Source organism: Heterocephalus glaber, unplaced genomic scaffold, assembly GCF_053883595.1.
Source record: "Heterocephalus glaber isolate CG9 unplaced genomic scaffold, H.glaber_assembly_v1.0 deba00001729, whole genome shotgun sequence".
NCBI lineage: Eukaryota > Metazoa > Chordata > Mammalia > Rodentia > Bathyergidae > Heterocephalus > Heterocephalus glaber.
The window spans coordinates 6,972,120-6,984,167 of NW_028258440.1; the positions used below are offsets into that span (position 1 = coordinate 6,972,120).

General features: G+C 37.8%; 1 pseudogene; it reads right to left on the bottom strand.

Moving 5' to 3' along the window:
• Positions 1-5,906: 5,906 nt before the first annotated feature.
• Positions 5,907-8,680, bottom strand: LOC101698167 (cullin-4B pseudogene; annotated as a pseudogene).
• Positions 8,681-12,048: the final 3,368 nt, after the last annotated feature.

Consider the following 12,048-nt stretch of genomic DNA (forward strand, 5'->3'; position numbering starts at 1 on the left):
TATGGCCATTTTCACTATATTGATTCTTCCTACCCAAGAACAAGGGATATCTTTCCATTTTCTTATATTGCCTTTGGTCTCCTTCTTCAGCATGCTGTACTTTTCGGTGTAGAGGTCTTTTGTTTCCTTTGTTAGATTGGTTCCTAGAAATTTCATTTTTTTAGATGCTATTGTGAAAGGAATTATTTCCTGAATTTCTCTCTCAATGGGTCTGCTATTTGTGTATAAGGAGGCTATTGTTTTTTGAGTGTTGACCTTATATCCAGCTACTCTACTGAATCTGTCAATTAGGTCTAGAAGGCTTTTGACCGAGTTTTTTGGGTCTTCTATGTAAAGTATCATATCATCAGCAAATAATGACGGTTTCACTTCTTCCTTTCCTATCTTTATTTCTTTTATTTCTTTCTTTTGTCTAATTGCTATGGCTAATGTTCCCAGAACAATATTGGACAGGAGTGGTGATAGTGGGCATCCTTGTCTTGTTCCCAATTTTAGTGTGAAAGTTTTCAGGTTTTGACCATTTTGTATGATGTTGGCTGTTGGTTTTTCATAGATAGCCTTAATCAGGTTGAGATAAAGACCTTCTATTCCAATTTTCTGTAGTATTTTTATCACGAATGGTGCTGGATTTTGTCAAATGCCTTTTCTGCATCTATTGAGATGATCATATGGTTTTTTTCCCTGGCTCTGTTAATATAGTGTATTACATTTATTGATTTACATATGTTGAACCATTCTTGGATCCCTGTGATAAATCCGACTTGGTCAGGGTGTATGATCTTCTTGATGACCCTCTGTATTCTGTTTGCCAGTATCTTGTTGAGGATTTTTGCATCTATGTTCATTAGGGAGATTGGTCTGTAGTTCTCTTTTTGGTTTGGGTCTTTCCCTGGTTTTGGAATCAAAGTAACACTTGCTTCCATGAAAGAATTTGGAAGCCTTGCTTCCCGTTCAATTTCCTTGATGAGTTTAAAAAGTAAAGGTGATAGTTCTTCTTTAAACGTCTTGTAGAATTCAGCAGTGAACCCATCAGGACCTGGGCTTTTCTTTGTTGGTAAACTTTGTATTACATTTTAAATTTCACTCTTTGTTATTGGCGTGTTTAGAATATCTATACCTTCTTCATTTAATTTTGGCAATTTTTATGTATCTATGAATCTGTCCATTTTTTCTGTGTTTTCCATTTTATTCGAGTACAGGTTTTCAGAGTAGGTGTTGATGATCCTCTGAATTTCTGCTGGATCTGTTGTGATTTCACCTTTTTCATTCTTAATTGCATGGATTTGAGTCTTGTCTTTCCTTTTTTTGATAAGGTTAGCTAAAGGTTCATCAATTTTATTTAATCTTTCAAAAAACCAGCTTTTCAATTCATTGATTTTTTTTGCATCATTCTCTTAGTCTCCATTGCATTGATTTCTCCTTGGATCTTTATAATTTCCTTTCTTGTATGAGCTTTGGGTTTGTTATGCTCTTCTTTTTCTAGGAGCTTGAGGTTCTGCATTAGGTTATTTAACTGAGTTCTCTCTGTTGTCCTAATATGGGCATTCACTGCTATGAATTTCCTGCATAGAACTGCTTTCATTGTGCCCCACAGATTCCTGGATGTGGTACTGGAATTATCATTTACTTGTAGAAAATGTCTAATTTCTTCTTTAATTTCCTCGGTCACACACTGATTGTTCAGGAGGGTGTCATTCAATTTCTATGTGTTTGTGGGTGTTTTGCATTTCCTTATGTTATTGATCTCCAATTTTATTGCACTATGGTCTGATAATATACAGGGGATAACTTCAATTCTTTCACATTTACTTAGATTTGCCCTATGAGCTAGCATGTGATCTATTTTGGAGAATGACCCATGTGCAGCTGAAAAGAATATGTATTCTGATTTTGTGGGGTGGAACAATCTATAAACATCTGTTAAGTCCATTTGTTCAATAGCTTGGTTCAGTTCTAGAATTTCATCTTAATTTTTTTTCTAGATGATCTGTCTATTTGTGATAGAGTGGTGTTGAGGTCCCCCACTACAACTGTGTTATTGTTTATTTGGTTTTTCATGTCCATTAATATTTGTTTTGCATATTTGGTGGCATTCATATTTGGTGCATAAATATTTAGGATTGTCATCTCCTCCTCTTGGATTGTTCCCTTCACAAGGATGTAGTGACCATCTTTGTCTCTCTTAATTAGTTTTGGTTTGAAATCTACTTTGTCTGCAAAGAAGATTGCTACCCCTGCTTTTTTCTGGGATCCAGTCGCTTGGAAAACTGTTTTCCATCCTTTTACTTTCAGTCTATGAATTTCCTTTAGAGTTAGGTGTGTTTCTTGTATACAGCATATTGCTGGGTTTTGCTTCTTAATCCATTCTGTCAGTCTGTTTCTTTTGATTGCTGAATTGAGGCCATTAACATTGATTGTTATAATTGAGAGATATTGACTCATTCTTGCCATGATGTTTTATTGTTGTTGGCTCTTTTCTTATTTTTCCCCCTTTCCCTTTAGTGCCTTACCTTGCGTGGTGTCTTCTCTCTGTTGGCCCTCACGGAGTTGTGACCTTCATTGTCTTTTTCTAGGATATTGCATAAAATTGTTTGGAGTGCTGGTTTGGTGTTCATGACATTTCTCAGGTGTTCTTTGTCATGAAAGTATCTAATTTCCCCATTGATTTTGAAAGATAATTTTCCAGGATACAACATTCTAGGTCGGAAGTTATTTTCTTTTAGGGCTTGAAATACTTCACTCCAGGCTCTCCTTGATTTGAGGGTTTGTGTTGAGAAATCTGCCATGATTCTGATGGGCTTTCCTTTGTAGGTGATTTGTTTCTTTTCTCTAACTGCCTGTAGAATTTTCTTCTTCTGTTGGGTTTCTGGGATCTTGACTATTATATGTCTAGGGTAGATTTTTTTTTGATCGTGGCTGGGTGGAGTTCTATATGCCTCACTTATCTGTGTGTCCAATTCTCCACCTCTGTCTGGGAAGTTTTCTGCTATTATTTCTGTGGACAGTTTTTTTTATGTCAATTTTACTTTCTCCTGTCTTTTTGTGGACGCTTATCAGTCTCATGTTATTCTTCTTTGCATTATCTAACAGCTGTTGCATTGATTTCTCATGGTCCTTGGCTATCTTTAAGAAATCTCTGTTTTCATGGTCCTTAACTGCGATCCTGTCTTCTATATCTGATATTCTATCTTCAGATTCTCTTAGTCTTCTCTGCATGCTTTCAATGGAGTTTTTAATCTCCTGAATATCTGTTTGAATCTGTTTCATAGATTCCTTTTCTTTCTTATGTTGGGTGATCATGGTTTCCATTTCTTTCCTATGCTGGGCATCCATGGCTTCCAGCATGTTTCTGATCTCATCTATTTTCTTGTCTGTTTCTGCTCTAGAGCCTCTAATCATGTCTTTCACTCTACTCACCATCTCTGTATTTATCTGGGAGATTATTTCTGCTTTGAATTTTTCTAGAGCCTCATGTATCTGCTTTGTTACTTCCTGTGCTATCAGTTCAGGTTGTCCAGGTGGTTGCTTATCAGACTTCTCCACCTCATTTCCCCCAGTATTTTCTTTTTGTGGTGTGGAAGCCTGCTTTTGTGCCTTGCTTAAATGTCTTCTCATTTTTGTTTTTGGTACTGTCCTTCATTTCATTCCTGGGTTGATATTTCAAAATTGCTTAATGCAGGTATCTTTATTGCTTGTGTTTAAAACTTTTGTGGAATGATTACTTTTCAGAGGTGTCTTCCAGATATGGCTTGTGTTTAGGTTTTGAGGCTCTAATGACTCTGAGGCTATTTTATTTTCATTATACCAGGAAGGAAAACTGATTAGATCAATCACAACATGTTGGGCCAAATGTTACATTCAGCAATACCATAGCATCAAGCGCAGCTTAGAAAATGACAATTTGTGGTAGTTATTAATCTATCACATTTAACTATGTGAAATATAATCCCCTGTGCCTCTGTAGTGCGGGACCAGGTAGCAGAAGAACCGGAAGGTGGGGGGAGTGGAATTAGACCTTGCAGGTGCCCATGTGGCTAAGTGGAGCACTGGATGAAGGCGTGGCTCCAAGCCACTACTTGGACCTCACTGTGTGTTGGACAGGAACCAGAACACAGCCAAGGAGCCTCAGGCCACTTGGCCCTCTATTTGGAGAGAAGCACTAGATGAAGGTGGGGCTCCAAACTGTTCCCAGGACCTCACCATGACATGGGCAGGAACTGGAACACAGCCGAGGAGCTTCAGGACTTCTGGCTGACACACAGAGAGGAGCACTGGATGAAGGCAGGGCTTCAAGTCAGTCCTGGGACCTCACTGTGCCATGGGCAGGAACCAGTCTGCTTAAATTCTTTTATTGGTACATTTTAGGTATACAATACATTTACATTTATCATTAGGTGCTTGTACCTGTACATGATATATCTTGGTTCTTATTTTTTCTTCATTCCCTGTGCTCCTTTCACCCCTTCTACCGTTACACATTTACATAGACTTTGTTTCTATTTTTTCCTTTTCTTGTAATTTTTCCTTTCCCTTCTTTTCTTTCCCATTCCCCTCCCACTTCCCCCACACTTTTGGACCTTTTCTTCCTATTTCAAATTATCAATTATTCATTTTAATCATTTTAATCCTTATTTACACTTTCAGGTTCTCACACTAGAGAAACTATTTGGTATTCACACATGTGTGTCCTATTTATTTTAGTTAAGAGTATGGCCTCAATGTGCATCCATTTGGCTATAAGTGTTTCTAGCTTCTTGTCCTTTATGGCTGAGCAGTACTCCATTTTATTAAAAATACATATCTTCTTTATCCATTTTCCCGTTGATGGGCAATTGGGCTGTTTCTGAGCTTTAGCTATTATAAACTGAGCCACTATAAACATGGGTGTGCATATATCACTGTGGTATGATTCTTTTAATTCTTTTGGGAAGATACCCAGCAGGGGAATAGCTGGGTCAAATGGGACTTGCAATCCTAGTTCTTTGAGGTGTCTTCATACTGATTTCCACAGTGGTAGCACCAGTCTGCCACCAACAATGGAGAAGGGTTCCTTTCTCCCCATACCCCTGCCAGCATTTGTTATTGGCTGATTTCTTAATAGCAGTCATTCTTTGTGGGGTGAGGTGGAATCTCAGTGTGGTTTTCATCTGCATCTCTTGAATGACCAGTGATATTGAACATTTTTTCATGTTTATTTGCTGCTTTTATTTCTTTGCCTGAGAAATGTCTGTTCATTTCGGATGTCCATTTTTGAATTGGGTCTTTGAATTTAGGGGTTTAATTTTTTTCAATTCTTTATATATTCTAGATAGTAGTTCTTTGTGTGAGGTACAGCTCCTAAAGTTATTTTCCCACATTGTAGGTTGTCTCTTAGCTATGTTGGTGGTTTCTCTTGCAGTGGAGAAGTTTTTAATAAGATGAGATCCCAGTTGTTAATTATTTGTGCTAGTTCTGGTGCTACTGAGGTTTTGCTGATAAAGTCTTTTCCTCTGGCAAAGTCTTTTTATTTTCCAGGGTTGTATCTCTATTTGATAAATACATCCAGAACTCTGTACAGTAAATAAAATTTGCATGGAGTTTTAAGTATCTTCAAATGACACTTTAAGCAAATAAATTTTCTGCTTCATAAGTAATGATGTATAAGAACTCCCCCCCTTTAATAGTCATGGGACCCTCTTCCCCAGTTCCAAGGTGGAATCATGAACACTGGTACTTTCTTAAGAGTTTCTGCACATCATACTAAATAACATGCAAAAAGTTCAACAACATTCTTCTTAAGGGTAAGTATTACTCTTTAAAATGGGCATGTTAACCACTGAGAAAAAGTCCACTCAACTATTTCCATTATACTGCTTCATTTGGTCATCAGTAGTAAAAAAGAAGTCAAATAATACAGAATCAACAGGTTAGTTTATCCACTGGCTAGTGCATATGATACCAAATGCTTCAAGGCCAACATTCTGTGCAATGTAATTATATTGGTTTGGATTTTATTTATCTCTTTCCATGTAGTCCCGGTCAATTAAGGATTCTATTCTCTTCTTAAGATCAGCAGGCTTTACTGGAAATTTTAACTGGTTATATACTTCTGAAACAAGGAGATTGTGGCTAAGTGCCTTTCTCATTTTCATAATTTGAACAATTGCAGCATCACCTTGATACTGTCTATCTAGAAATACTCTTTCTGTAGTGCTTGCTTGCTCATCAACCGTTTCTTCATCTGGATTTGATTGATCTTTATCCTGAAAAGTTTGTGTTTGAAATCATCATTGCAAATGAATTTGTCACCTTCTTCAATGTCTTTGCCCTTTGGATTTTTTGCCAGAACTCTAGCTTTGCCACAGGCTAATGACTGCAATGTTCTCCTTAACTCTCCATCCTCTATTCCAGTAGCTTGCTTGATCTCTTCTAAAGTGAACTCCTCACCCTCATTAAACATAAGTAGCACCAGTGTTTGAAAAAGAGAGACCTGGAGTTCTTTTTTACCCTCTTTAAATTCTGCTTTTAGCACACAGTGTCCTAGGGTCAATTGCCACTGAAGTTTCCTGCCACTATGTTTGCCTAGATAAAATGTCTTGAAAATTTCCTGAAGTTTTACCATCTCTGTTGGCAAATGAACTTCCATAGGCACGTATGTTGGCCGATAACCCATTGTCAGGATATTCACAGTTAATTAAATATTCCCAGGTACATTCTGATTCTGCATATACTGCTTGAACTGAATCATGATGTCTTTAGAAATTTCCATGTCTTTAAACATTCCTTCAAGTTTGCTGGTGAAAGCAGCTCCACATTCATATTTAAGTTTGGACAGCATTGACTTTTCAGCATCTACAGATGCACTCTTCCCAACTAACAAGCACTTGGCTAAATCTTTCTTATAGAGGCCTCAAAAACATCCTTGCCATAGATAAATCTAAGTATGATCATAATTTTATCCAACATTTTCTCAAGTTCTTCATCTGTAGCTTCTTTGTTGCCTGCACGAAGCTTTGAATCTACATACTTAGCTATAAGTTCAGTAGGTTTATTTGGTCTTTTGTTAATGAATGTTTCAAATGCTTCTTTCATAGAGTTGATAAATTTTTCATTCTTCAGAAAGCAGATATCAATTATATGGTCAACTTTATCTTCATAATCTAGCAATTCTTGAACCATAGTCTTATCTTTTTCGGGACTAATAACAATAGTGCTCCCAAATGACTTTATGTATTCAATCCACTGTTGCAAGAGAACCTGAGCTCCACCTCAAACTTGGCTGAAGAGCTGATACAGGAGAGATAAATCTTGAATTCAGTTCTCATCAAGGAGCTTATTTAAACCTTTTTGAAGAATTGCTGTTAAATGTTCATCTAGAAGTTGTTTTTCTACAGTAGCAATTAATGATTTCTGGGTAGTCTGATCTAAGTAAGTAATAAGTCTGTCTGCTTCTTCAACTAGATGTTTGTTAACATGATGAAGATATTCAGGAAACTCTCTTTCTTGCATTAACTTTTGGCCTTCAGCTACATAGAGCCCGTTAGTTTCTTCCAAAAATCGTTGTTCAAAGGAATCTTGATAAATTTGCAAATCAGAAAGCTTGCTTAAAAGACTTCAGAGTAAACTTCTATCAGTTGCTTCACCATTCCTTTCCCTCTCAATCAAGGGAAGGATGTCATCAATTGTCTTATTCTGGACTGTCTGATCACTTATAATATGAGCCCTAAATAACTCCAGTCCCAAGTCCCAAATGGAGGGTAACATTGAATTCTGAAGAACTTAAGTTCTATCCAGAAACAAAAAAATGCTTCTGATCATGATCATTTGCCTACAATGGTTTTGCCAGCATCTATCGATCTTGTTCAGAAAAAGAACACTATCCAATGAACCCTCTCTGAATTGGTGAATTTGTGCTTTGATGTGATCTTCACAAATCTGTCTCAGTTGTTTGTACAAGTTCTCAGAAATCTTGCAAGAACAGAGATTTTTCTATTGCCTGGTAGAGCTCTTCTAAATTGTACTTAATTGAAGTACTATTCTGAATAGCTTCCACTGCTTCTTTCAGTTTCTGCCATGTTTCATCTGTGTGTTTTTCTGGTAACTTAGGTTTATCTTTAAAGTTCTTGATCACTAACTTCTTAGCAGAACCAGGCTTGCTGTTAGCATAGCTGGAGGTGGTGGTAGAAGATTTGGCTAGGCCTTTTGCATGATGCACCAAAGTCACAGAAGAGATTAATATACTCTTATTTTTAAGTTGTTGCTGCTGAGATGTTGCAGCAGTTGGTGATGAGGAGGAGGAGGAGGAGGAGGATTCCTCAGCCATCTTTGCATCAAACCCTACAAACTCCAGGGTGTCTTCAAAACACAGCTTCTTCTGTATTGGTACATGGCTGGAAGCAGCCACGGAAACCCTCAGGCAGAAGGACGAGGTTGAAGGGGAAGCCGAACCCCTGGGTTGTAAAGGAGGGAAGAGGAGGAAGAGGTGGAATCAGTCTTCTCTCTTGTTACTACTGTTACTGCTGCTACTGCTGCTGCTGTTTAACTTTCTCTTCCTGGGAGAGGTGGGCGGAGTGGTGCTGGTATTAGCATCAGTGGCAGATCTGACCTCTTGAGCAGCAGCAGCAGCAGCAGCAGGTGAGGGATTGGGGGAAGAAAAACCGGAAGTGACTGGACAGACACTTTTCATAGCGCCCAGATCCGGAAGCCCCCTGGTCCGCAGGACTTGAGTGGGGTTGGGGGGGGGGATGGGGGGGAGAAATGGAAAGGGGAGGGGGCAGGCCTTGGAGACACCCTCGGAGCCCCTGATTGGAGCTTTCTGGATTTGAGGCGGGCGGAAGGCCCGGGTTGGGGGTGGCAGGAGAAGAAGCTCAAAGGAGCCTGAGGGAGAGGGGAGGAGGTGACGGCAAGGGGCAGGGCCAGCTAGCTGGGAAAAAAGAGGAGGAGCTCCTATGGCAATGTCTTTGAGAGTTCTACGTAACTAATCTTCCAGCAAGTTTAGTGTTTCTGTCATAATATTCCGATATTTAATACACTTCGATCTTAGTTTAGTGGATGGTGATAGATATGGTTCTAGTTTTAATCTTTGGCAGGTTAAAAACTGTTTTTCCAGCACCATTTATTAAATAGGCTATCTTTCCTCCAGTGAGGGTGGTTGGCTCCTTTGTCAAAGATGAGGTGGCTGAGTATGTCTGGAGTTGTTTCTGCATCTTCTAATCTATTCCGCTAATCCTCGGGTCTGTTTCTTTGCCAGTACCATGCTGTTTTTATCAGAGTAGATTTGTAGTATAGCATCAAGTTGGGGAGTCTGATACCCCCCGCCATGTCTCTGTTGCCTAGAATTCCTTTTGCTATTCTAGGTCTCTTCTGGTTCCAAATGAATTGTTGGATTTCTCTAGTTCTGTGAAATATATTGTTGAAATTTCAATCAGCATTGCATTAAATCTATATAGCAGTTTGGGAAGTATGGCGATTTTCACTATATTGTTTCTTCCTACCCAGGAATAAGGGATGTCTTTCCATTTTCTTATATCCTCTTTGATCTCTTTTTTCAGACTGCTGCACTTTTCTGTGTAGAGGTCTTTTGCTTCCCTCGTTTGATTGAGTCCTAGATATTTCATTTTTTTGGATGCTATTGTGAAATAAATTGTTTCCCTAATTTCTCTCTCAGTGAGTCTGTTATTTGTTTACAAGAAGACTATTGTTTTTGGAGTGTTGACCTTGTATCCAGCTACTCTAGCGAATCTGTCAATTAAGTCTAGAAGTCTTTTGGCATAGTTTTATATATAGGTACATTTTAGGTATAAAATACTTTTACATTTGTCATTGGGTGTTTGTACCAGAACATGATGTATCTTAGTTCTTATTTTTTCTCCTATTATCTGGGTACCCTTCACCTCCTCCACCCTTCCCTATTTACACAGAGTTTGATTCCCTTTTTTTTTCTTTCTCATAATTTTACCTTTCCCTTCTTCCCTTTCCCCTTCCCCTTCCACCATCCCCAAACCCTTGGACTTTTTCTCATTTCAAATTATCAATTATTCATTTTAATCATTTCCATCCTTATTTACACTTTCAATTTCTCACACTAGAGAAACTATTCAGTATTTACACATGTGTGTCCTATTTAGTTCACTTAAGAGTATGGCCTCAACATGCATCAATTTAGCTATAAATGTCTCTAGTTTCTCATTCTTTATGGCTGAGTAGTACTCCATTTTATAAAAAAAAAACCACATCTTCTTTGTCCAGTTTCCAGTTGATGGGCACTTGGGCTGTTTCCAAGCTTTAGCTATTACAAACTGTGCCACTATAAACAGGTGCACATATATTGCTGTGGTATGATTTTTTTAATTCTTTGGGGAAGATTCCCATTAGGGGAATAGCTGGGTCAAATGGGACCTGTAGTCCTAGTTCTTTGAGGTATCTCCATACTGATTTCCACAGTGGTTGCACCAGTCTACATTCCCACCAACAATGGAGAAGGGTTCCTTTCTCTCCACACCCCTGCCAGCATTTGTTATTGGTTGATTTCTTGATAGCAGCCATTCTTTGTGGGGTGAGGTGGAATCTCAGGGTTGTTTTCATCTGCATCTCTCAATTGACCAGTGATGTTGAACAATTTTTCATATATTTATTTGCTGTTTTTACTTCTTTGTCTGAGAAATGTCTGTTCATTTCGGATGCCCATTTTTGAATTGGGTCTTTGAATTTGGGGGGTCTGATTATTTTCAGTTCTTTATATATTCTAGATAGTAGACCTTTGTCTGAGGTACAGCTGCTAAATATTTCTTCCCACATTGTAGGTTGTCTCTTAGCTCTGTTGGTAGTTTCTCTTGCAGTGCAGAAGCTTTTTAATACGATGAGATCCCAATTGTTGATTGTTTGTGCTAGCTCCTGTGTTACTGAAGATTTGTTCATAAAGTCTTTTCCTATTTGGCTGAGTTTTTTGGGTCTTCTATGTAAAGTATCATTTTGTCAGCAAATAATGACAATTTAACTTCTTCCTTTCCTATCTTTACTCCTTTTATTACTTTCTCTTGTCTAATTGCTGTGGCTAATGGTTCCAGAACTATATTGAACAAGAGTGGTAATAGTGGGCATCCTTGTCTTGTTCCTGATTTTAACATGAAAAATTTCAGTTTTTGACCCTTTAGTATGATGTTGGTGGTTGGTTTTTCTTAGATAGCCTTAATCAGATTGAGATAAAGACCTTCTATTCCAATTTTCTGTAGGGTTTTTATCATGAATGGGTGCTAGATTTTGTTGAATGCTTTTTCTGTATCTATTGAGATGATCATACAGTTTTTTTCCTTGGCTCTGTTAGTATAATGTATTATATGTATTGATTTATGGATGTTGAACCATCCTTGCGTCCCTGCGATAAATCCGACTTGGTCAGAGTGTATGTTCTTCTTGATGACCCTCTGTATTCTGTTTGCCAGTATCTTGTTGAGGATTTTTGCATCTATGTTCATTAGGGAGATTGGCCTGTAGTTATCTTTTGTGGTTGGTTCTTTCCCTGGATTTGGAATCAAAGCAACACTTGCTTCCAGGAATGAATTAGGAAATATTGATTCCCTTTCAATTTCCTTGATGAGTTTAAAGAATAATGGTGATAGTTCTTCTTTAAATGTCTTGTAGAATTCAGCAGTGAAGCCATCAGGACCTGGGCTTTTCTTTGTTGGTAAACTTTTTATTACATTTTCAATTTCACTCATTGTAATTGGGATGTTTAGAATTTCTATATCTTCTTCATTTAACTTTGGCAATTCATATGTATCTAGGAATCTGTCCATTTCTTCTGTGTTTTCCATTTTATTAGAGTACAGATTTTCAAAGTAGGTATTAATGGTCCTCTGGATTTCTGCTTGAACTGTTGTAACTTCACCTTTTTGTTTCTTAATTACTTGGATTTGAGCCTTTTCTTTCCTTTTTCTCATAAGGTTGTCTAAAGGCTTATCGATTTTATTTATTCTTTTGAAAAACCAACTCTTTGATTTATTGATTTTTTTGTATCGTTCTCTTAGTGTCCATTGCATTGTCTTCTGCTCTGATCTTTATAATTTCCTC